The following is a 22,441-nucleotide window of genomic DNA, read 5'->3' on the forward strand; positions in this document are numbered from 1 at the left end:
GTCTGGATGGGCCACGCCACGAGGCCGGGTCCAGCAATACTGGTCTCATCAGTTCTGACTCCAGGAGATACAGGCTCCGATCCATAACACTCCCAGTAAAGACTGGTCTCATCAGTTCTGACTCCAGGGGATACAGGCTCCCATCCATACGACTCCCAGTAAAGACTGGTCTCATCCGTTCTGACTCCAGGGGATGCAGGCTCCGATCCATAACACTCCCAGTAAAGACTGGTCTCATCAGTTCTGACTCCAGGGGATACAGGCTCCCATCCATACGACTCCCAGTAAAGACTAGTCTCATCAGTTCTGACAGACCCCCATCCATAAGACTCCCAGTAAAGACTGGTCTCATCAGTTCTGACAGACTCCCATCCATAAGACTCCCAGTAAAGACTGGTCTCATCAGTTCTCACTCCAGGGGATACAGGCTCCCATCCATAACACTCCCAGTAAAGACTGGTATCATCAGTTCTGAAAGAAGCACATCCATAAGACTCCCATTAAAGACTGGTCGCATCAGTTCTGACTCCAGGGGATACAGGCTCCCATCCATAACACTTCCAGTAAAGACTGGTCTCATCAGTTATGAATCCAGGGGATACAGTCTCCCATTCATAAGACTCTCAGTAAAGACTGGTCTCATCTGTTCTGACACTAGGGGATACAGGCTACTATCTATAAGGCTTCCAGTAAAGACATGTCTCATCGGTTCTGACTCCAGGGGATACAGGCTCCCATCCATAAGACTCCCAGTAAAGACTGGTCTCATCAGTTCTGACAGGCTCCCATCCGTAAGACTCCCAGTAACGACTGGTTTCATCAGTTCTGACAGAATACCACCCGCAAGTCTCCCATTAAAGACTGGTCTCATCAGTTCTGACGCCAGGGGAGACAGGCTCCCATCCATACGACTCCCAGTAAAGACTGGTCTCATCAGTTCTGACAGACTCCCATCCACAACACTCCCAGTAAAGACTGGTCTCATCAGTTCTCACTCCAGGGGATACAGGCTCCCATCCATAAGACTCCCTGTAAAGTCTGGTCTCATCGGTTCTGACAGAATGCCATCCGTAAGACTCCCAGTAAAGACTGGTCTCATCTGTTCTGATAGACTCCCATCCATAGCACTCCCAGTAAAGACTGGTCTCATCAGTTCTGACTCCAGGGGATACAGGCTCCCATCCATAACACTCCCAGAAAAAACTGGTCTCATCAGTTCTGACTCCAGGGGATACAGGCTCCCATCCATAACACTCCCAGTAAAGACTGGTATCATCAGTTCTGACTCCAGGGGATACAGGCTCCCATCCATAGCACTCCCAGTAAAGACTGCTCTCATTAGTTCTGACAGGCTCCCATTCATAACACTCCCAGTAAAAACTGGTCTCATCAGTTCTGACTCCAGGGAATACAGGCTCCCATCCATAACACTCCCAGTAAAGACTGGTCTCATCAGCTCTGACAGACTCCCATCCATAAGACTCCAAGTAAAGACTGGTCTTATCAGTTCTGACTCCAGTGAATACAGGCTCCCATCCATACGACTCCCAGTAATGACTGGTCTCATCAGTTCTGACAGACTCCCATCCGTAAGACTCCCAGTAAAGACTGGTCTCATCAGTTCTGACAGACTCCCATCCATAGCACTCCCAGTAAAGACTGGTCTCATCAGTTCTGACTCCTGGGGATACAGGCTCCCATCCATAACACTCCCAGTAAAAACTGGTCTCATCAGTTCTGACTCCAGGGGATACAGGTTCACATCCATAACACTCCCAGTAAAGACTGGTCTCATCAGTTCTGTCAGACTCCCATGCATAAGACTCCCAGTAAAGACTGGTATCATCAGTTCTGAAAAACTCCCATCTATAAGACTCCCATTAAAGACTGGTCGCATCAGTTCTGACTCCAGGGGATACAGGCTCCCATCCATAAGACTACCAGTAAAGATTGGCCTCATCAGTTCTGACCGAATCCCATCCGTAAGACTCCCAGTAAAGACTGGTCTCATCAGTTCTGACAGGCTCCCATCCATAACACTCTCAGTAAAAACTGCTCTCATCAGTTCTGACTCCAGGGGATACAGGCTCCCATCCATAGCACTCCCAGTAAAAACTGGTCTCATCAGTTCTCACTCCAGGGGATACAGGCTCCTATCCATAAGACTCCCTGTAAAGTCTGGTCTCATCGGTTCTGACAAAATCCCATCAGTAAGACTCCCAGTAAAGACTGGTCTCATCAGTTCAGACAGACTCCCATCCATAGCACTCCCAGAAAAGACTGGTCTCATCAGTTCTGACTCCAGGGGATACAGGCTCCCATCCATAACACTCCCAGTAAAGACTGGTATCACCAGTTCTGAAAGAAGCCCATCCATAACACTCCCAGTAAAGACTGGTCTCATAAGTTCAGACAGACTCCCATCCATAGCACTCCCAGTAAAGACTGGTCTCATCAGTTCTCACTCCAGGGGATACAGGCTCCAATCCATAAGACTCCCAGTAAAGACTGTTCTCATCTGTTCTGACAGACTCCCATCCAAAGAACTCCCAGTAAAGACTGCTCTCATCAGTTCTGACTCCAGGGGATACAGGCTCCCATCCATAACACTCCCAGAAAAAACTGGTCTCATCAGTTCTGACTCCAGGGGATACAGGCTCCCATCCATAGCACTCCCAGTAAAGACTGCTCTCATCAGTTCTGACAGGCTCCCATCCATAACACTCCCAGTAAAAACTGGTCTCATCAGTTCTGACTCCAGGGAATACAGGCTCCCATCCATAACACTCCCAGTAAAGACTGGTCTCATCTGTTCTGACACTAGGGGATACAGGCTACTATCTATAAGGCTTCCAGTAAAGACATGTCTCATCGGTTCTGACTCCAGGGAATACAGGCTCCCATCCATAAGACTCCCAGTAAAGACTGGTCTCATCTTTTCTGAGAGGCTCTCATCCATAAGACTTCCCAGCAAAGACTGGTCTCATCAGTTCTGACAGGCTTCCATCCGTAAGACTCCCAGTAAAGGCTGGTCTCATCTGTTCTGACAGAATACCACCCGCAAGACTCCCAGGAAAGACTGGTCTTATCAGTTCTGACAGACTCCCATCCATAGCACTCCCAGTAAAGACTGGTCTCATCAGTTCTGACGCCAGGGGATACAGGCTCCCATCCATACGACTCCCAGTAAAGACTGGTCTCATCAGTTCTGACAGACTCCCATCCACAACACTCCCAGTAAAGACTGGTCTCATCAGTTCTCACTCCAGGGGATACAGGCTCCCATCCATAAGACTCCCTGTAAAGTCTGGTCTCATCGGTTCTGACAGAATGCCATCCGTAAGACTCCCAGTAAAGACTGGTCTCATCAGTCTGATAGACTCCCATCCATAGCACTCCCAGTAAAGACAGGTCTTATCAGTTCTGACTCCAGGGGATAAAGGCTCCCATCCATAACACTCCCAGTAAAAACTGGTCTCATCAGTTCTGACAGACTCCCATCCATACGACTCCATCTAAAGACTGTTCTCATCAGTTCTGACTCCAGTGTATACAGGCTCCCATCCATAAGACTCCCAGTAATGACTGGTCTCATCAGTTCTGACAGACTCTCATCCGTAAGACTCCCAGTAAAGACGGGTCTCATCTGTTCTGACAGACTCCCATTCATAGCACTCCCAGTAAAGACTGCTCTCATCAGTTCTGACTCCAGGGGATACAGGCTCCCATCCATAACACTCCCAGAAAAAACTGGTCTCATCAGTTCTGACTCCAGGGGATACAGGCTCCCATCCATAACACTCCCAGTAAACACTGGTATAATCAGTTCTGACTCCAGGTGATACAGGCTCCCATCCATAGCACTCCCAGTAAAGACTGCTCTCATCAGTTCTGAAAGGCTCCCATCCATAACACTCCCAGTAAAAACTGGTCTCATCAGTTCTGACTCCAGGGAATACAGGCTCCCATCCATAACACTCCCAGTAAAGACTGGTCTCATCAGCTCTGACAGACTCCCATCCATAAGACTCCAAGTAAAGACTGGTCTTATCAGTTCTGACTCCAGTGTATACAGGTTCCCATCCATACGACTCCCAGTAATGACTGGTCTCATCAGTTCTGACAGACTCCCATCCGTAAGACTCCCAGTAAAGACTGGTCTCATCTATTCTGAGAGGCTCTCATCCATAGGACTCCCCAGCAAAGACTGGTCTCATCAGTTCTGACAGGCTCCCATCCGTAAGACTCCCAGTAAAGGCTGGTTTCATCAGTTCTGACAGAATACCACCCGCAAGACTCCCAGGAAAGACTGGTCTTATCAGTTCTGACAGACTCCCATCCATAGCACTCCCATTAAAGACTGGTCTCATCAGTTCTGACAGACTCCCATCCATAGCACTCCCAGTAAAGACTGGTCTCATCAGTTCTGACGCAAGGGGATAAAGGCTCCCATCCATACGACTCCCAGTAAAGACTGGTCTCATCAGTTCTGACAGACTCCCATCCAGTACACTCCCAGTAAAGACTGGTCTCATCAGTTCTCACTCCAGGGGATACAGGCTCCCATCCATAAGACTCCCTGTAAAGTCTGGTCTCATCGGTTCTGACAGAATGCCATCCGTAAGACTCCCAGTAAAGACTGGTCTCATCAGTCTGATAGACTCCAATCCATAGCACTCCCAGTAAAGACAGGTCTCATCAGTTCTGACTCCAGGGGATAAAGGCTCCCATCCATAACAATCCCAGTAAAAACTGGTCTCATCAGTTCTGACAGACTCCCATCCATACGACTCCAAGTAAAGACTGTTCTCATCAGTTCTGACTCCAGTGTATACAGGCTCCCATCCATACGACTCCCAGTAATGACTGGTCTCATCAGTTCTGACAGACTCCCATCCGTAAGACTCCCAGTAAAGACTGGTCTCATCTATTCTGAGAGGCTCTCATCCATAGGACTCCCCAGCAAAGACTGGTCTCATCAGTTCTGACAGGCTCCCATCCGTAAGACTCCCAGTAAAGGCTGGTTTCATCAGTTCTGACAGAATACCACCCGCAAGACTCCCAGGAAAGACTGGTCTTATCAGTTCTGATAGACTCCCATCCATAGCACTCCCATTAAAGACTGGTCTCATCAGTTCTGACAGACTCCCATCCATAGCACTCCCAGTAAAGACTGGTCTCATCAGTTCTGACGCCAGGGGATAAAGGCTCCCATCCATACGACTCCCAGTAAAGACTGGTCTCATCAGTTCTGACAGACTCCCATCCACAACACTCCCAGTAAAGACTGGTCTCATCAGTTCTCACTCCAGGGGATACAGGCTCCCATCCATAAGACTCCCTGTAAAGTCTGGTCTTATCGGTTCTGACAGAATGCCATCCGTAAGACTCCCAGTAAAGACTGGTCTCATCAGTCTGATAGACTCCAATCCATAGCACTCCCAGTAAAGACAGGTCTCATCAGTTCTGACTCCAGGGGATAAAGGCTCCCATCCATAACACTCCCAGAAAAAACTGGTATCATCGGTTCTGACAGGCTCCCATCCATAGCACTCCCAGTAAAGACTGCTCTCATCAGTTCTGAAAGGCTCCCATCCATAACACTCCCAGTAAAAACTGGTCTCATCAGTTCTGACTCCAGGGAATACAGGCTCCCATCCATAACACTCCCAGTAGAGACTGGTCTCATCAGCTCTGACAGACTCCCATCCATAAGACTCCAAGTAAAGACTGGTCTTATCAGTTCTGACTCCAGTGTATACAGGCTCCCATCCATACGACTCCCAGTAAAGACTGGTCTCATCTATTCTGAGAGGCTCTCATCCATAGGACTCCCCAGCAAAGACTGGTCTCATCAGTTCTGACAGGCTCCCATCCGTAAGACTCCCAGTAAAGGCTGGTTTCATCAGTTCTGACAGAATACCACCCGCAAGACTCCCAGGAAAGACTGGTCTTATCAGTTCTGACAGACTCCAATCCATAGCACTCCCATTAAAGACTGGTCTCATCAGTTCTGACAGACTCCCATCCATAGCACTCCCAGTAAAGACTGGTCTCATCAGTTCTGACGCAAGGGGGTAAAGGCTCCCATCCATACGACTCCCAGTAAAGACTGGTCTCATCAGTTCTGACAGACTCCCATCCACAACACTCCCAGTAAAGACTGGTCTCATCAGTTCTCACTCCAGGGGATACAGGCTCCCATCCATAAGACTCCCTGTAAAGTCTGGTCTCATCGGTTCTGACAGAATGCCATCCGTAAGACTCCCAGTAAAGACTGGTCTCATCAGTCTGATAGACTCCAATCCATAGCACTCCCAGTAAAGACAGGTCTCATCAGTTCTGACTCCAGGGGATAAAGGCTCCCATCCATAACACTCCCAGTAAAAACTGGTCTCATCAGTTCTGACAGACTCCCATCCACAACACTCCCAGTAAAGACTGGTCTCATCAGTTCTCACTCCAGGGGATACAGGCTCCCATCCATAAGACTCCCTGTAAAGTCTGGTCTCATCGGTTCTGACAGAATGCCATCCGTAAGACTCCCAGTAAAGACTGGTCTCATCTGTTCTGATAGACTCCCATCCATAGCACTCCCAGTAAAGACTGGTCTCATCAGTTCTGACTCCAGGGGATACAGGCTCCCATCCATAACACTCCCAGAAAAAACTGGTCTCATCAGTTCTGACTCCAGGGGATACAGGCTCCCATCCATAACACTCCCAGTAAAGACTGGTATCATCAGTTCTGACTCCAGGGGATACAGGCTCCCATCCATAGCACTCCCAGTAAAGACTGCTCTCATTAGTTCTGACAGGCTCCCATTCATAACACTCCCTGTAAAAACTGGTCTCATCAGTTCTGACTCCAGGGAATACAGGCTCCCATCCATAACACTCCCAGTAAAGACTGGTCTCATCAGCTCTGACAGACTCCCATCCATAAGACTCCAAGTAAAGACTGGTCTTATCAGTTCTGACTCCAGTGAATACAGGCTCCCATCCATACGACTCCCAGTAATGACTGGTCTCATCAGTTCTGACAGACTCCCATCCGTAAGACTCCCAGTAAAGACTGGTCTCATCAGTTCTGACAGACTCCCATCCATAGCACTCCCAGTAAAGACTGGTCTCATCAGTTCTGACTCCTGGGGATACAGGCTCCCATCCATAACACTCCCAGTAAAAACTGGTCTCATCAGTTCTGACTCCAGGGGATACAGGTTCACATCCATAACACTCCCAGTAAAGACTGGTCTCATCAGTTCTGACAGACTCCCATGCATAAGACTCCCAGTAAAGACTGGTATCATCAGTTCTGAAAAACTCCCATCTATAAGACTCCCATTAAAGACTGGTCGCATCAGTTCTGACTCCAGGGGATACAGGCTCCCATCCATAAGACTACCAGTAAAGATTGGCCTCATCAGTTCTGACCGAATCCCATCCGTAAGACTCCCAGTAAAGACTGGTCTCATCAGTTCTGACAGGCTCCCATCCATAACACTCTCAGTAAAAACTGCTCTCATCAGTTCTGACTCCAGGGGATACAGGCTCCCATCCATAGCACTCCCAGTAAAAACTGGTCTCATCAGTTCTCACTCCAGGGGATACAGGCTCCTATCCATAAGACTCCCTGTAAAGTCTGGTCTCATCGGTTCTGACAAAATCCCATCAGTAAGACTCCCAGTAAAGACTGGTCTCATCAGTTCAGACAGACTCCCATCCATAGCACTCCCAGAAAAGACTGGTCTCATCAGTTCTGACTCCAGGGGATACAGGCTCCCATCCATAACACTCCCAGTAAAGACTGGTATCATCAGTTCTGAAAGAAGCCCATCCATAACACTCCCAGTAAAGACTGGTCTCATAAGTTCAGACAGACTCCCATCCATAGCACTCCCAGTAAAGACTGGTCTCATCAGTTCTCACTCCAGGGGATACAGGCTCCAATCCATAAGACTCCCAGTAAAGACTGTTCTCATCTGTTCTGACAGACTCCCATCCAAAGAACTCCCAGTAAAGACTGCTCTCATCAGTTCTGACTCCAGGGGATACAGGCTCCCATCCATAACACTCCCAGAAAAAACTGGTCTCATCAGTTCTGACTCCAGGGGATACAGGCTCCCATCCATAGCACTCCCAGTAAAGACTGCTCTCATCAGTTCTGACAGGCTCCCATCCATAACACTCCCAGTAAAAACTGGTCTCATCAGTTCTGACTCCAGGGAATACAGGCTCCCATCCATAACACTCCCAGTAAAGACTGGTCTCATCTGTTCTGACACTAGGGGATACAGGCTACTATCTATAAGGCTTCCAGTAAAGACATGTCTCATCGGTTCTGACTCCAGGGAATACAGGCTCCCATCCATAAGACTCCCAGTAAAGACTGGTCTCATCTTTTCTGAGAGGCTCTTATCCATAAGACTTCCCAGCAAAGACTGGTCTCATCAGTTCTGACAGGCTTCCATCCGTAAGACTCCCAGTAAAGGCTGGTCTCATCTGTTCTGACAGAATACCACCCGCAAGACTCCCAGGAAAGACTGGTCTTATCAGTTCTGACAGACTCCCATCCATAGCACTCCCAGTAAAGACTGGTCTCATCAGTTCTGACGCCAGGGGATACAGGCTCCCATCCATACGACTCCCAGTAAAGACTGGTCTCATCAGTTCTGACAGACTCCCATCCACAACACTCCCAGTAAAGACTGGTCTCATCAGTTCTCACTCCAGGGGATACAGGCTCCCATCCATAAGACTCCCTGTAAAGTCTGGTCTCATCGGTTCTGACAGAATGCCATCCGTAAGACTCCCAGTAAAGACTGGTCTCATCAGTCTGATAGACTCCCATCCATAGCACTCCCAGTAAAGACAGGTCTTATCAGTTCTGACTCCAGGGGATAAAGGCTCCCATCCATAACACTCCCAGTAAAAACTGGTCTCATCAGTTCTGACAGACTCCCATCCATACGACTCCAAGTAAAGACTGTTCTCATCAGTTCTGACTCCAGTGTATACAGGCTCCCATCCATAAGACTCCCAGTAATGACTGGTCTCATCAGTTCTGACAGACTCCCATCCGTAAGACTCCCAGTAAAGACTGGTCTCATCTGTTCTGACAGACTCCCATTCATAGCACTCCCAGTAAAGACTGCTCTCATCAGTTCTGACTCCAGGGGATACAGGCTCCCATCCATAACACTCCCAGAAAAAACTGGTCTCATCAGTTCTGACTCCAGGGGATACAGGCTCCCATCCATAACACTCCCAGTAAAGACTGGTATAATCTGTTCTGACTCCAGGTGATACAGGCTCCCATCCATAGCACTCCCAGTAAAGACTGCTCTCATCAGTTCTGAAAGGCTCCCATCCATAACACTCCCAGTAAAAACTGGTCTCATCAGTTCTGACTCCAGGGAATACAGGCTCCCATCCATAACACTCCCAGTAAAGACTGGTCTCATCAGCTCTGACAGACTCCCATCCATAAGACTCCAAGTAAAGACTGGTCTTATCAGTTCTGACTCCAGTGTATACAGGTTCCCATCCATACGACTCCCAGTAATGACTGGTCTCATCAGTTCTGACAGACTCCCATCCGTAAGACTCCCAGTAAAGACTGGTCTCATCTATTCTGAGAGGCTCTCATCCATAGGACTCCCCAGCAAAGACTGGTCTCATCAGTTCTGACAGGCTCCCATCCGTAAGACTCCCAGTAAAGGCTGGTTTCATCAGTTCTGACAGAATACCACCCGCAAGACTCCCAGGAAAGACTGGTCTTATCAGTTCTGACAGACTCCCATCCATAGCACTCCCATTAAAGACTGGTCTCATCAGTTCTGACAGACTCCCATCCATAGCACTCCCAGTAAAGACTGGTCTCATCAGTTCTGACGCAAGGGGATAAAGGCTCCCATCCATACGACTCCCAGTAAAGACTGGTCTCATCAGTTCTGACAGACTCCCATCCACAACACTCCCAGTAAAGACTGGTCTCATCAGTTCTCACTCCAGGGGATACAGGCTCCCATCCATAAGACTCCCTGTAAAGTCTGGTCTCATCGGTTCTGACAGAATGCCATCCGTAAGACTCCCAGTAAAGACTGGTCTCATCAGTCTGATAGACTCCAATCCATAGCACTCCCAGTAAAGACAGGTCTCATCAGTTCTGACTCCAGGGGATAAAGGCTCCCATCCATAACACTCCCAGTAAAAACTGGTCTCATCAGTTCTGACAGACTCCCATCCATACGACTCCAAGTAAAGACTGTTCTCATCAGTTCTGACTCCAGTGTATACAGGCTCCCATCCATACGACTCCCAGTAATGACTGGTCTCATCAGTTCTGACAGACTCCCATCCGTAAGACTCCCAGTAAAGACTGGTCTCATCTATTCTGAGAGGCTCTCATCCATAGGACTCCCCAGCAAAGACTGGTCTCATCAGTTCTGACAGGCTCCCATCCGTAAGACTCCCAGTAAAGGCTGGTTTCATCAGTTCTGACAGAATACCACCCGCAAGACTCCCAGGAAAGACTGGTCTTATCAGTTCTGACAGACTCCCATCCATAGCACTCCCATTAAAGACTGGTCTCATCAGTTCTGACAGACTCCCATCCATAGCACTCCCAGTAAAGACTGGTCTCATCAGTTCTGACGCCAGGGGATAAAGGCTCCCATCCATACGACTCCCAGTAAAGACTGGTCTCATCAGTTCTGACAGACTCCCATCCACAACACTCCCAGTAAAGACTGGTCTCATCAGTTCTCACTCCAGGGGATACAGGCTCCCATCCATAAGACTCCCTGTAAAGTCTGGTCCTATCGGTTCTGACAGAATGCCATCCGTAAGACTCCCAGTAAAGACTGGTCTCATCAGTCTGATAGACTCCAATCCATAGCACTCCCAGTAAAGACAGGTCTCATCAGTTCTGACTCCAGGGGATAAAGGCTCCCATCCATAACACTCCCAGAAAAAACTGGTATCATCGGTTCTGACAGGCTCCCATCCATAGCACTCCCAGTAAAGACTGCTCTCATCAGTTCTGAAAGGCTCCCATCCATAACACTCCCAGTAAAAACTGGTCTCATCAGTTCTGACTCCAGGGAATACAGGCTCCCATCCATAACACTCCCAGTAAAGACTGGTCTCATCAGCTCTGACAGACTCCCATCCATAAGACTCCAAGTAAAGACTGGTCTTATCAGTTCTGACTCCAGTGTATACAGGCTCCCATCCATACGACTCCCAGTAAAGACTGGTCTCATCTATTCTGAGAGGCTCTCATCCATAGGACTCCCCAGCAAAGACTGGTCTCATCAGTTCTGACAGGCTCCCATCGGTAAGACTCCCAGTAAAGGCTGGTTTCATCAGTTCTGACAGAATACCACCCGCAAGACTCCCAGGAAAGACTGGTATCATCAGTTCTGACTCCAGGGGATACAGGCTCCAATCCATAGCATTACCAGTAAAGACTGCTCTCATCAGTTCTGACAGGCTCCCATTCATAACACTCCCAGTAAAAACTGGTCTCATCAGTTCTGACTCCAGGGAATACAGGCTCCCATCCATAACAATCCCAGTAAAGACTGGTCTCATCAGCTCTGACAGACTCCCATCCATAAGACTCCAAGTAAAGACTGGTCTTATCAGTTCTGACTCCAGTGTATACAGGCTCCCATCCATACGACTCCCAGTAATGACTGGTCTCATCAGTTCTGACAGACTCCCATCCATAGTACTCCCAGTGAAGACTGGTCCCATCAGTTCTGACTCCAAGGGATACAGGCTCCCATCCATGAGACTCCCATCCATAAGACTCCCAGGGAGTCAGGCTCCCATCCATAAGACTCCAAGTAAAGACTGGTCTTATCAGTTCTGACTCCAGTGTATACAGGCTCCCATCCATACGACTCCCAGTAAAGACTGCTCTCATCAGTTCTGACAGACTCCCATCCATAGCACTCCCAGTAAAGACTGGTCTCATCGGTTCTGACTCCAGGGGATACAGGCTCCCATCCATAACACTCCCAGTAAAAACTGGTCTCATCAGTTCTGACTCCAGGGGATACAGGCTCCCGTCCATAACACTCCCAGAAATAAAACTGCTCTCATCAGTTCTGACTCCAGGGAATACAGGCTCCCATCCATAACACTCTCAGTAAAGACTGGTCTCATCAGTTCTGACAGACTCCCATGCATAAGACTCCCAGTAAAGATTGGTATCATCAGTTCCGAAAGACTCCCATCCATAGCACTCCCAGTAAAGACTGGTCTCATCAGTTCAGACTCCAGGGGATACAGGCTCCCATCCATACGACTGTAACAAGCTAGACGACCTCTGTAGATCGGAACACAAATTTTTAAGAGATCTGTTCACAGCACCCAAATATGTTCCCCTCACCCCTCCATTGATGGACATTGGCAAGCGGTCGATTGGTGATGTAGCTAGGTTACGCCCATTACTGTACTGGGCCCGCATTAGGCGGACCCCTGAGCTTCTTCCCTATGCCCTCTCGAAATTATTCGATTAGATACCGGCTGTAAAATCGGCTGGATTTCAAATATCAAAAATATGTTGATAGCTATGGGTCTCCGAGAGTGTTGGGATAGTCAGGAACCCCGAAGGAGAGAGGAGCTCAAATGCTTTTACTGGGAATGGGTGGACCTGCGAGAGATTCGCAAGCCTAATACGGGTAAACTTACAACAGAATTCTATCTTCATAAACAAATCAGACAGCTTGAGCCCTTTCTCGACATAATTCAAGTACCAAGGGATAGAATGCTGTACTTAAATTTCAGGTAAGGCACCCTCCCTCTTTGCGAGAATACAGCGAAATGGCGTACAAGCAATGGCAAAGCCTGCCCATGTTGTAAAGCCCCGGCCCCGTTCCCCGCCCCAGCCTTCACGGGCCACCCTTCAGAACTGCACCGAGACCCCTCATCCCGAGCCGCACGAGGTCGCATACCCCTCGGGGCTCCGCCATCTTGTTGGCATCCACGTGACTCTGTGCGCCAGCCGGCGTGACCCCGCTCAACCCGGCCTCGGCCCCAGCGAAGCCCCGACATCGAGGCACCAGGAACTGGCCAGGGGGTGCCACATGAACCACTCACCGCCCCCGGCGGAGGACAGTATCGATGGGACCCCCAACTGTCCTCCCATCCCTAGGTGTGATCGCCCTGCAACTCTCTTGGGCCTGGCGCCTCTCCTGCTGGGCGTCTGGCCACCTCCACCCGGCCTCTCCGCCCCCCCGGGCGCAAGGGTCCGGACATCAAAGGGCTCCAGACCTATATCTGGGGCGACCCCGCCACAGATCGGCAGTTGTATCCCGGAGTCGAGAGCCCTGCTGATTGAATCGCGGCCGACCCTACGGAGAAGAACTCTTGCTTGAAATACCACGAGCCCTGCAGACTGCGTCGCGGCTCCTTCTGTTGAAACCTTGAAGCCCCCCCGGAACATCGGGGCCCTGCTGACGCTGTCGCGGCCCAACCTCGCTGAAACCTCCCTCGGAGCCCTGCTGACGACGTCGCGGCACGAGCTGAGCAGAAACCATCTTGAGAGCCCTGCTGATCGAATCGCGGCTCTCCACGAACTGAACGCCAGAGCCCTGCTGACGCTGTCGCGGCTCAACCCCTCCGAGACCCGGAGGCCCTCCAGCTTGAGGATAAGAACTGGGCCCCAGGTACCCTCGTACCAAGCTCCTGCCAAAGACTGTCCCGCTACCCCTACCCTTCTAAAAGAGACACTGAGACTTTTGGTGGATCCCTCGATCCCTTTCGTGTAAATATTGATCCCGTAACCTTTAAGTGCTGATAAAGAATTGCTCGTCTTGAGACAACCTCCTTGAGTCCTGTGTGGTGGTGTTACTGTGCTAGTACGTGATAGGAGAAGGATCTCTCAGGAGGCTTCTCTGCAGCGCTCGGCTACTTCGTGCAGTGTGAGGGCCCCCCCTGGGTGGTCTCGCCGACTCCTCGGGGTCCGCCTTCCAACAGGAGGGACCTCCCTTGCAGTGCCAATGGGCCATCTCGGGTAGGTCCCCGAGCTCGGTCAGTTGCTCGGGGTCTGGATGCACTAACCCATCATTGGGAACGGGTTCTTCTTCCGGAAGAGAGTCGTTGGGCTCGGGTAGCGCGTCCCGGTCCTCGGGGACGGCGACTGGGTTCAGGGGGGAAGGCGATCGGGCAGCCATGGAGCGCGTGGTGGCGCATACCCATTCGGGTAGGCCCATCATCTCCAGATGGGCTCTTCGTTCCACTTGTCCCCACAGGGAGCTCTCGAGGTCGTTGCCCAGGAGGCAGTCTACTGGTTGGGATGTTCGGACTGCCACTCTCAATTTACCGGTGTCTCCCCCCCATTCGAAGGGTACCAGGGCCATCCGGCAGAGGCTCTCGGAGTTGTCCGAAGATATGACTGGACAGAAGGCGTCGGGCAGGATCTGGTCTTCGGATACCAGGTGGCAGTGGACCGCTGTGACACTCGCCCTGGTGTCGTGGAGGGCCTCGACTTGGTTGCCGTTGACTGTCACTTGTTGTCGGTATTTTTCCGTGTTGGCGGGTAGGGATGTTCCGGGAATCATCTCTCGGTCTCCCAGGGAGACCAGGGCCATGGCTGCTGGTTCCCACTCTTCGGAGTCTTCCATCTCTTCTCCTAGGGCTACGAAGGCCATTTGTCGGGCTGGAGGGGCTGTCGCTGCGGGTCATTGGTACATGGGACACTGGGGGTCACTGGCATAGTGTCCGGTCTGATGGCAGCGGAAACAGGTGATCTTGACTCGGGGTCCCTGCCTCCCCGGGGGCCCTGTGCTGGCTGGAGGTGGGGCTGGAAAGTGCGGGGGTTGGCCTCTGGGGGGACTATGCTGGGAGCCCACCTGGGATTCCCTCGGTCGGCCTTGGTTCCCTCCGCCCCTCTGGCGGGGGGGTCCCTGACTGTGGCGACCGTAGTCTCCCACGGGACCCCGGGAGGCCCGGGTGTTCACCCATCGGTCAGCTTCGACCGCCAGTTTCCGAGGGTCAGTGAGCTTGCTGTCCAGGAGGTGCTGGCGTAATTCCACAAAGCAATTTGTGGACAAGTGTTCCCATGCTATTAGGTCAAACAGTTCCTCAAAGGTGGAGACCTTGCTGCCCTTGATCCACCCGTCCAAGGCCCTGCTGTAAAAGTTCACATATTCCACCCACGTAGTACCGAGTATCTTTTTGCAGTCTCAAAACCGTTGCCGGTACATCTCGGGGGTGAGCCCATATCTGGCTAATAGGGCCTCTTTCATGTGGATGTAAGAATTCAGCACCGTGGAGGGCAGGTCCAGCAGGGTATCTCTCCCCTCGTTCCAACAATAAATTTTAAAAGGAGGGTCAGAGGGAAATGTATTTACCGACCCAGTGGTTACCAATCCCTTAACCTTACATGCAATAACAACCAAAAGTAACCAGGGTCAAAATACAGGAGCCAGTTATTACAAAGAACAACGCCTGAATTAAGAAGGAAAAAGCACAAATGTGAACAATGTCATTGGTATTGAATCCCATCAGCCACTACAAGTAGCGCATATCATCCATCGGTGCTGGATGGGGGACAGACGGCGGCGCTAGTATTATTAGATCTGAGCGCCGCCTTCGATACTGTTTCACATCGCATCCTTCTACATCGCCTGGAGGAGATAGGTATTGGGGGGTTAGCCCTACAGTGGTTTCGTTCCTTTCTCGACGACCGGTCCTTTTGCGTTGCTATACCACCGTATCAGTCCAAATTCCATCATCTGGGCCTGGGGGTGCCTCAGGGATCCTCGCTGAGTCCCACATTATTCAATCTTTACGTGAGACCGCTGGCTGATGTCGTCAAGCAGTGGGGCATGAATATGGTCTCATATGCGGACGACACACAGTTGGCGGTGACCATCAGCGGGGATGCTGACGTGGATGCCCCTAGGTTCCAGAATGGACTGAGGGCAGTGGCGAGCTGGATGAGTGCCAACTGTCTCCAGCTCAATGCTAAGAAGACCGAGGTCATGGTTGTCGGGAAGGGTAAGGAACTTTGGGGGGACAGATGGTGGCCTTCAGAATTGGGGCCGTCTCCAACTCCGGTTTCTGTATTGAGAAACCTAGGAGTATGGTTGGACTCTACTCTGAGCTTTATTGGGCACACTAAGAAAACCGCAGCTTGCTGCTTTGGGGTCCTTCGGTGCTTAAGATCTGTCCTGAAGTTTTTTGACCCTCCTACCAGGCAGCTGGTTGTTCAGGCAACAGTAATATCCCATCTAGACTATGCCAGCTCGCTCCTGATAGGGGCAAATCAGGCAGAAATCATCCGCCTTCAACGTGTCCAAAATGCCGCAGCTAGAGCCATAGTTGGCTTGCCTAGGTCCTGCTCGGTCTCAAGTACTCTACGATCCTTACACTGGTTACGGATTAAGTCAAGAATTCATTTTAAAGTCCTATGCTTGGCTTTTAAGATCATGAAAGGAGTAGCTCCCCAGATCCTTTCGAATCTCTTGTCTAGCTATGTTCCGACTCGCTCTTTAAGATCAATGGGCCAAGCACTCGCTGTGGTTCCGAGGTTTAAGCTCAGCCGAGTTGGTGGTCGGTCTTTTCGGGTAAAAGCAGCAGCACTTTGGAACTCGCTTCCGTTTGAGATTCGTGCGATGGATGATCTTCTCCTTTTTCGTAAAGCCATAAAAAGCCTTCTGTTTTAATTTCCCCCTTATCTAGATGTTCCCCCTCCTGGGTTTTCCATGTTCAGTGTTAGTTGTGTTTTTACCGGTCATGCGCCAGGACGCCCCTTAGCTGGGGCAGCTGTGCGCAATATAAATACTCCTAACATAACATAACATAACATCATCTAGGATTCAGCCATACACACAACTCTAGTGCCAGAGAAACGTGTGGTGTATGAGACCAAGGGAAAACGATGGAATTCACAACCCCAGGTATAGTATGATGTCGCTCAAGTGTAGTTAGGAGTGGTAGATGGTATTAAAGCAGTGCATGAAAAACAAAATAGGTGAGTGCAGATGTTAAAAACAACTACTGGGTCAGTACAACTAGTTTATTCAGAACTGACCGAGTGGTGTAACTAAAAACAGTGCAGGAAGCAGTTTGAAATAATAACTGCTGTTGTCCTAAAGTTGGTCTACATGTTTCAGCCTTACAATTGGGTGCCAATCAGGCTTTCGTCAGGACCAGATCTAAACAAGCTACTGCTAATCGGTGTAATTATCCAGAAAGAAAATGAAAAACACGACCTACTTGAATGGAGGTACTGGTACACTCCCGAATAACGTGGAGTGTAATTCAAATCCTAAAATAAAGGAAATTATTAATAAAAAGACTTGTAATGGAAAATATCAATGTAGTTCACAGGCTTTTTGTCAACATTAATGTAAAACATTGTTAGCGTTTAAACGGCTCTCTTTATTTAGTAAGCTGACTGAGATTTAACTAGATCGAGCACAAACTATAACAAGTTATGTTTAATTCAAAAATTATTTCACCAACATGAAAACTCAATTGGTAAAGTGCTTACCCCTCAACGTAGGGGGTCTCGCCTCACCCCACCTGGCATCCGCTCAGATGAAAGAGGCCCCGCTCTGTATCAGAATAAACTGGTATGACAATGTGTATGCCAAGCAATATTTGCTGTTAATATTAAAATCACTACGCGTTTGTTCTAACGATAGGAACATGGAGAACAGGACAGAAAACATACATGGGACTTGTTTTTCGAAGTTTGTCTCAAGTGTGGACATAACGAGACAAGTATGGCAGCGCTAGTGTTTGTCTGGATTACTAGCTATAAGACTGTACTGATTGCGTCTTACTCGATTGAGAGTCCACATAAATGCAGAGACAGAGACACCGCATTATGTGCATGAAGACCAGGACATAGCGAGACAAGTATGGCAGCGCTAGTGTTTGTCTAGATTACTAGCTGTAAGACTGTACTGATTGCGTCTTATTCGATTGGGAGTACAGATAAATGCAGAGACAGAGACACCGCATTATGTGCATGAAGAACGAAACAAGCCTTGGGACTCACTTTATCACGAGTATGGACATTACGAGACTAATATGGCAACGCTAATGTTTGCTCGCTGTGAGGCTATAGTAGTTGCGTCTTGCTCGATTGTGAGTACATGTAAATGCAGAAACATCACATTGTGTGCGCTTACCTATCCGTCGGTACCTCCGGCTGTATTGAGCTGGACGGGGAGGCACCGACGCATACATCTAACGCGTGTAAATAGACGCGCGTCTCAATGACGGGAGCGTCAGCGGCAACAAAGACTTCTGGTAATTGAAGTCTATCACAAAATGTTTGAACGTCTGAAAGTAAAGGATCTCATATCGCTTGCAATGGTGTCTTATTAAAAGCGATGGGGCTCAATGTCATGACATTATTAAATGGTAAAGCCGTGTAAGATCCGGCTTGGGCTAGATTAAAATGAGCTAAATGTCACTCGTTCCAAAAGTAGTGTGAGAAGCGGCTCATAAATGTAAGGCAGTCTAATGATGACCTGAAGGGGAGGTCAAACCATGGTGTAGCTCAATCTATTCCACTACCAGCAGGATAACAAGACTGCAAAATAGTTTGGATCAAGTAACCAAGTTGGAGATATAGACACCATGAGTTCAAAGGCTAGTCCACGGTATATCATCATTTAACCCTTGTGTGTCGCTATGGAGTAAATAAATCCATTTCTGTTCTTTTTTAAAAAGAAAGCGGGCAATGTCACTGACATGTGGTGGAATGAACGGCTGTTCTAACACCGTCCATTGGAGTTCCTCTGCTGTATGCTGGAAGGTGAGGAAGTGTTGAGTCAATTTAGTTGCCTGTTTCTTGCACCGGATGGTACTTTTGTGTTCATTGATGCGAAGCTTTATTTTGCGTGTCGTCATCCCGACATACCTCAATGAACAGGGGCAAGTGATAAGGTATATGACTCGTTCAGAATTGCAATTGGTATGTTTAGTTATAGCCCAGGGTTTCTGTGTCCCAACATCAATCTCTTTAGTTGGTGCGGTCTGTGGACAAGCAGTGCATGTACCACAGGGAAAATGTCCTTGCACCCTCGGTAAATCCCATAATGTGTTAGTTCTGACAGATGGGATGATTTTAGGTCTAGTGTGCACAAGGGTATCTCGTAAATTGGTGCCTCTTTTGTAGGAAAAAAGGGGCCTTGGAAGGGTAACTTGGCCGATGTTTAAAATCGACCAGTGTCTGCGTATGCTTTTTTGAATCTTATTCGTCTGAGTGCAAAAAGTGTGTACAAATGTAAGCCTCGACAAAGGTGGTTTAATTACAGGAGGCTCCAACAAGGCATCTCGATTGTTGTTCAGTGCTCTCTACCTACTGGTGGCCTGTTATGGATGTACAGGTTGAGTGTTCAATGTTCACTTAGTGAGAAGAGTCTAAAAATCAGGACTCAACCAATGGAAATGCAGTCGCGCCCCAGCGGTCCTTGGAAGGACATAGCTCTTGATATTTTGATACCTGTGCATGGCAATGGGTCTAATAGCTTTTGTAAAAAATATTAACTCTAAAACTGTGATCGATTTCCTTAAAAATTTGATCTCTAGAGAAGGGATACCAGAAACCTTGTTGACAGCTAATGGTGTCCAACTTCTCTCTAAAGACATGGAAGAATTTCTTATTAATTGTGGAATTGTTCATAAGAAATGTGCCCTATATCACCCTGAGTCAAATGGGACTGTTGAACAGGGTTATAAAGGAAACTATGGCAAAACAAAACAGTCTTGATTGGAAGGAAGCGGTGTCTATGGGGCATATCAACAAGGGCTTTATCTCTGCTTTTTTCGCTTTAAAAGCCAAAAAAGGAGAGATAAAACTAGCGCCCTATCAACAACAGGGTGCTAACATGCAATTTTGCATGTTAGCACCCTTTTACTCTACGCTTCCCCTTTGCGTCTCTAATGAGATGCAAAGGTGGCGTTCCAGAGTAAAATATTAGGAGAAATGTCGCTAAGTGACATTTCTCCTATTATCAAGAATGTCGCTAACCCTGTTAGAGACAAAAAAGCAGCGCTAACCGCGGTTAACGCTGCTTTTTTACGTCTGGTGTTTTTCTGACTTAGCCATGATATCCTATGGAAGGAGGATATCATGGCTAAGTTTGCCTGTCCCTATCAACAAGGTAACGTGAGATAATCTCTGGGTTTCCAGCGATAATCTCACGTTAGCCTGTTAGCGTGAGGATTTTTATCGCTATTGAGATAAGCGTTGCTATGAGGAAATATGAATTTTGTGATCAGTTATGTCCCCTATCGTAGACCCCAACGGCTCCATGTGCATGCTATAAGTACATGTATGTTCCCTCCAGTTCCAGTTTTGAAGACGCAAATATATGTGCGTCCACCGTCAACATGTCCTCTTTCAGATTCGCCATGAATGGGTCGGATATTCCATTCCTAAGTATGAAAGGCCACCGACTTTATGTGGTTCACTTTCCACATTTTACAGATTCAGGCGAGTAGGCCCAGAATTCTGTCATCAAGCCTTTTCCTGCCTTCTGCCTCTGAAAGCTCCAGTCTGAGCCTGCATCTGTATCCATGAACTTTGTCCTACTCCCTGCGCGGCTAACGGTGCCTGATCCAGCCTGTTGCCTGCCAAAAACTGTATTTCACCTTCAAGATTATCTGCTCCGCTCCTCATCCGATGCATTCCTGTCTAGTAGTTTAGGTAAACATTCCTCCAGCTACCGTGCAAAGGGCCAGGCCTCGCTGTCCTCATTCATAGCCCCTGTTACCATGGAATATTCCTACCCCCTCGCATCTCATGTAGACACTTAGACGCTTGTACACGCACTAACAGTCAGTATAGAATAGATTCTATCCTAGAGACCTTTCCTTTTGGATAACACAGTTCTTTAAACATAGGATATTAGATATGATTTGGGATTAGGTTGACATGACCCCCAGACTTCTGTCTCCACATGTAGAGCTAAATGTCAAGTCCCCTTCATCCTCTAGTTGCACGTCAATCACACGTCATGCGGCTGCGCGCGCATCTCTGCCAAATATTTCTGCTGACATTGCAGGATTCTCTTATAGATCCACCCACTTGTGACATCATGTATAATGACGTTTATTAAATTACGCCCATATGTCTGCCTTTATTAGTTACGTATGCATATTTTATCTGTATTATCAGCTGTTACGCCTCCTGCATCTGTTTCACGGTAATGCATTTCCTATAAAACTGATTATCTGTCAATAATGTATGCCCTTCCTTCCTGAACTTTCGTGGTGATGGAATAGAAGCCTGCAATTCGAATTGTATTTCCTTTGTGAAGGAATAAAGCCTTTTAGAACCTCTAATACCACGGATTCTGCCTCTTATATTTACTGAGTTATTCTTACTAGACTTTACCGCATAAAAAATAGTACCGGTAATGAAATATTTACCACATAAATTGGCGCCCGAACAGGGACACTTTCTCATCTCACTCGCCGGAGGTGCGTTGCAGGCCCGGTCTCCTGCCACAGCTGAACGGACAAAAACGCGTACCTGCAGGATTTCCTGTATCTCCCTCCGGCCAAGCGGGGGCGACTGAGGCTGCGATCAACACCCAGACGAGGCGGTGAGAAGTGCGAAGTATCCCGACCAGAGCCTAGCTGAGAGAGCAAGATCCGAGGTATACAGAGGCCCACCAGGTTCCGAAGTTCCGAGTCCAGTCGAGTCGAGTCCAGTCCGGTCCAGTTTCAGTTCCGTTCCGAGGCCTTCCGTTCCGAGCTACCCGGTGAGTACCATTACCGGGGAGGCATTTAACGTGCACATAGTCTGTGCCGGTCAAGACGGGTTTGGGTACACAAATCCGGTCTGCACTGTTTCAGCAGTGTATCTGTACTGTTTAGCAGTATATCTAGTATGTCTTGCATATAAATCAGTATTATCTAGTGTCAGTATTATGTCATTAACTAGTTTTCTATTAGTTATCATCGTTCGTAAAACTGTTAAGTGTTAAATGTTTTAATTGGATCTATATATTGTGGTGTGAATGACTGTTCATTATTGTGTTTACTGTATAAAGTGTGTCCTAGCAACCATCTAAAAATGCCGCTCTTTTCGAAACTAAGACAGATCAAAACTAGAAAAGGGGTACTCGAAGAAGCTGTTCCCATCCCACCTAGGGACACTCCAGGGTACTTTATGTATCATAAACATGGCCTAGATGCCGTCTTATTTCTTGATTTATGGGTGGACTACACCAAGGATTTGCCAGAAAGTCAGAGATGGCCCGCAGCGGGGACCTGGGATGCAGATTGCATCATGAGAGTAGAAGAAGAATTATAGAAAAAGAAAGCCAGACAGTCACAGAAAGATGCCATTGAATTATGGCGTAAAGAATCACATAGACGTACAGAAAAAGCGCTCAGACAGGAAGAGAAAGGTAGAGAGAATTCAAATAAAACTCGAGAAAATCTATTAC

At 48.5% G+C, this 22,441-nt stretch overlaps 1 protein-coding gene across 2 annotated transcripts in view; it reads left to right on the forward strand.

The window, feature by feature from the left end:
• The window catches only part of LOC146788707 (NXPE family member 4-like), a 652,915-nt gene that overhangs the window by 355,020 nt on the left and 275,454 nt on the right, over positions 1-22,441 (forward strand). The window lies entirely within an intron of this gene.

Source organism: Triturus cristatus, chromosome 10 (assembly GCF_964204655.1).
Source record: "Triturus cristatus chromosome 10, aTriCri1.1, whole genome shotgun sequence".
Taxonomy (NCBI): Eukaryota; Metazoa; Chordata; class Amphibia; order Caudata; family Salamandridae; genus Triturus; species Triturus cristatus.